The sequence below is a fragment of the Priapulus caudatus genome, unplaced genomic scaffold (genome assembly GCF_000485595.1).
Source record: "Priapulus caudatus unplaced genomic scaffold, Priapulus_caudatus-5.0.1 Scaffold1273, whole genome shotgun sequence".
Classification (NCBI taxonomy): Eukaryota; Metazoa; Priapulida; class Priapulimorpha; order Priapulimorphida; family Priapulidae; genus Priapulus; species Priapulus caudatus.
In genome coordinates, this window is record NW_014578334.1 from 69,944 (window position 1) to 74,771 (window position 4,828).

The window sequence follows — 4,828 nt, forward strand, 5'->3', positions numbered from 1 at the left end:
TACGATATTACGAGACAAATTTATTTATTTATTTATTTATTTCATTATAAAACGTCAACACGACAGACCCCCCCCCACCCCAACATATAAATTACATCACATAAAGGGTTTGACTCCAGCATTTCACCAGGTAATACCATATTTATTTATTTATTTCATTATAAAACGTCAACACGACAGACCCCCCCCCACCCCAACATATAAATTACATCACATAGAGGGTTTGACTCCAGCATTTCACCAGGTAATACCATATATCTCATATCATGCACAAGTTTTCATATATATATATCAGGAGTAGATAATAGGGAACCTATTCCGTATTAATACCATATTAATACGCTATTATCCCCTATATAATTCCCAGATAATTCCCTATTATCTACTCCTGATATATATATATATATATGGACTCTATATCTATACTGTGAAGTAGATAGATATAGCGGTATCTATACTAGTAACAGCATCACCACATGGTCACATACAGACACTCTCAACTGACTAGATAAACGACATTTTGTTACGACACTGCGGATGTAACCTCACAGATGTTACATTTACATTACAGCTGCTAGCTCTACCCGTGTGGCTCCTCTTTCACGTCTTAATTAGCTAATTACTTCAGTTAATTACATTTTTCATTTCAGTTTAGGCTAATCTTTTCAGAGACTTCTGAAACGACTGTTTCACGTAGTGAGAAGCGAGAAGGCAACTCGTGGCTTCCTCTACCCGTGTTGCACCTTTGCTGCCCCCTCCTTTTCTCTTTGGAGCATCTTGTTCCTCTCACTTTAGTCCTGCGGCGGAGTAAAGTATCAGGGCCGTAGCCTGCGGGGGGCAAGGGGGCAGCTGCCCCTCTGGATTTTGGAGCAAAATTAAAAAAATAAATTGTTCTACTGAAAGAGAATTGTCGTAGTCAGAATGAAGGCTGTACATGTACTCAAAGGTGCCTCAAATACCATCTCCTGCGATCTACATTTTCAAAATTTTCTGTGCGAGGACCCCCAAACCCTCCACCTGTTTCTCACCCCCTCCTTGAAATCCTTGATCCGCCGCCAACTCCCCCCCCCTCAGGAATTTGCTCAGCTTACGGCTCTGAGTCCAGATAGGTACTGGTTACAGTACGAGTTACATTACACCTGTGCTTCTCTCACTTACATGTCTGGTGCTCCTCATTGCACCAGTAGTGAGATAATACATGTATACGTAGATGTACTTATGATCTTTCTTGCGTCTCTCTCCACTAAACTACACTACAGGTAACCACGCTATAACATTTATCTATATTTGTTTTTCACTTTTTTGACCAGTAGATGGCGATACAAGACAAACAGCCTTTCACACACTGAGCTCTATTATACTAACAGATAGAGCATAGAGATCAGTGCGTGCATGCTATTAGACGTGAATAAAAACAAGTTTTGGCTTCTTGTTTGGTCTTCTAACATTTATACTCGCTGCTATCTTTCTTTTTTTAAATTTGAATCTACTTATCCTTCTTTCATTGCTGTTGTTTCAAAGATTTCTTACCACAACTCAAACATTTAGTCGATAAATAATAAATATTTTCACATGACATTTTGCACATAAATATTTGCACGTAAATCCATCTAACAACACGACCCCCCCCCCTCTCCGTCCTTCTGAACAAAGGAGCTAAATATAACAAGGAGAGGAAACGGATTAGCTGTGTGCTTTTCGCCTCAATGGCGCTATCTCAGGGACCATAATGCAGCTGAAACGGCTGTGTGCAGGACCAACAACCAGAGGACAATAGGAACACTAATCTGTTCTTAGGTCTCGTCGAACCCCAAATTTGGGCCAGATATGGCTGGCCCGCTTCCGTCTCCTTGTTATATTAACTCCTGTCGAACAAGATAACCACGACCTCCTTGGATACTGTTGCTAGGTCGGTAATGCTCCCACAGCTTCACACGATGTTTTCTATATTCACGCGTGAACACCAAATTTTCGACTCTAGGGCACATCGTTACGAAGCAGTGTTTTTAGAACGCCCCATCTTGGCGGCCGATTGGCTAGAGATTGCCTGTCGGTGACTCCAGCCTGACAGAGAACACTGACAGTAACCCGTCAGTTCTAAAACGGATATGTTCTAGTGGCGCCCGTCTACGCCGAATCGACACAGCCAGTCCGTGTACGGGAGCGAAGCTAGACGGTCGCCATCCGGCTTCCCCGCCGGCGCGAGCGCATAGAGGGCGCCGCTGCTCGAGGACCACGGCAGCGACCGCGGCTCCCCCTGGCGGTACGGCTCGGCGCCGGGGAACACGCTGCCCGGGTGGGCGTACGCCCCCCGCAGAGGTAGACACGAGGTGGCAGCACGGGCCAGCGGCGTGGCGCCACTGCCGCGCACGCACGTCGTCCCGTCGAGTTCGACGCGAAATCGTCAGGTGCTGACCGCGGCATCACAGACTGGTCGCCATCTCTTCCGCCCCCAGCCTCGCTGGCCTGTCCCTCGCCACCTTCTCTTCCTCTCTCTGCTCCTGATCCGGTTTCCTGGCATGACTGTCCCTGATCACTCCCGAGTGAGATGTGGTTACGATCGCACATCTCTTCACTAAAGGGCGCTGCGGCGACTAGTAGTAAGATTGCATTTATACTGCATCACTTAGAGCGGCCTTGGACTAGTAGGATTGTGCGCCATTTATATCATTGATCACTAAGCAGCGGCGCCGGACTAGCAGTGAGTGTTTCACTTCGTCACTAGAGGCGCATCTGCGACTAGCAGTGTAGCTGTCTCACTTCGTCGACTAAGAGGGCACTGGACTAGCAGTGTAAGTGTCTCACTTCGTCATAGATGGCACTGGACTGACAGGTGTAGTGTCTCACTTCGTCACTAGAGGGCGCTGGACTAGCAGTGTAGTGTCTCACTTCGTCACTAGATGGCACTGGACTAGCAGTGTAGTGTCTCACTTCGTCACTAGATGACGCTACACTGGCAACATGGCGTGTGTCCGGGCCACTAGAGGGCGCTGGACTATCAGCGTGGAAGTCAATAGAGAACGCTGGCCCATCGGCGTGGTGTTTTTTATGCTCACTAGATGGCGTTGTTCCGTCCTGTGAGGTGTCGTCTGTCACACAGATGATGGAGCTGCACACAGACTCCCTCCCCTCCTCCTCTTTATTCTCATCCTCCTCCTCCCCTTCCTCTTCCTCCTCTTTCCTCTCCTTCACCTCCCACTCATCTTTCACATCCCCTTCTTCTTCCCGTGCGAGATCACGACCGTGGTGCTGCTCACCAGGTGGCGCTCTGGATGAGACTGTCACCAAGTCCCTCGCTCTCTCTTCCATTCCTCGGGAGCCACGCTGGCGAGCCAGCATCAACGCGTCAGAGGCTGTCTCCATGGCAACTGTTGGTTCTGCCACGCGGGGGTGTGATAAGGTGATAACTGGTGGCACAGGGTGAGGTGGGCGGGGCCACTTGGCGACCGACGGTGGTGATTGGTCGCACTCAGCGTCGTACGTGCCAGCGTTGAGGTTGCTTAGCAACAGCGTCCTCCTGTGAGAGAATCTGTTAGAATTCTAGTATCATGTGTGGTGTGCATTAGTTCGATTAAGATAGTTAGATTAATTAGTTAGATTAAGATAGTTAGATTAATTAGTTAGATTAAGATAGTTAGATTAATTAGTTCGATTAGGATAGTTAGATTAGGATAGTTAGAGTAGTTCGATAGGATACCGTAGTTGCGACATAGATAGGATATCTTAGTAGACCATTTTCGCTCGCAGATTTACTCCTACTTTGTAATCCCGCCTATGCTTCTATTAAGATGATACTGAATTTTATCCGTGCAGGCTGCAAAAGTGGTTTTCGCTACACCCCACCCCCTCGCTCTCTCTCTCTCTCTCTCTCTCTCTCTCTCTCTCTCTCTCTCTCTCTCTGCTAATATATATATATACTAATATATATATATTATATATATACTATAGATATTCTTTCTCTTGTCTGTCATTCTTTTCTTTTCTCTTGTCTGTCTTTCGACGACACTCTCACCGTCTCTCTCCACTATCTTTCTACTCTTTCGCTCTCTCTCTCTCTCGTGCTCTCTCTGTCTCCTTCCCTCTTTCGTCGCTCTCTCTCTCTCTTCTCTCTCTCTCTCTCTCTTCCTCTCTCTCTCTCGCCCTCTTTCTGTTCTCGCACCTCCGCTCTCACTCCATCTATCTCACTCTCACGACGAATCTCTCCATCGTGCATTAAATTGCACAACAGCCACCTTTTGCCGATTCTTCGCCGGCTCGCCGTGTCTGAAAACCTTTAGCGAAGGGGTTGTGATGCGATCTTCAGTTGTGTCACCTGTGAATAATTCAAGCCAGGTAAATCATTCGCGTGTGTGGGGGGAGGGGAGGCGCTGTTTGTGTGTGTGTGTGAGGACCCCTGCTTAGGCTGTGTGTGTGTGTGCTGTGTGGTGTGTGTGTTGGTGTGTCCAATTGTCGTGTGTTCATGGTGCGTGTCGGGGTGCGTCGGTGTGTGTGAGTGTGTGTGTGTGGTGGTGGGTGGTGTGTGTGTGTGTGTTTGGCGGGTGCTGTGAGCGCTTTGGCGATGTGTGGGGGGGGGGCGGCGGGGGTGGCGTTATGTGGGGTGTGCGTGGTGTGGGTGTGTGTCGTTGTGGTGGCGGCGGGGTTGTTTGGTGTTGGTGACTGGTGGTGGTCTGTGTGTGTGGTGTGTGTGTTGTGTGTGTGGTGCGTGTGCGTTGTGTGCTCCGTGTGTGTGTGTGTGCGTCCCGGATCCAGTCCGTGTTCGCGGCGCGTGTGGTATTGTGTGTGCGTGGTGTACGTGCGCACTCGTGTGTACGCGCGTGTTGTGTGTGTA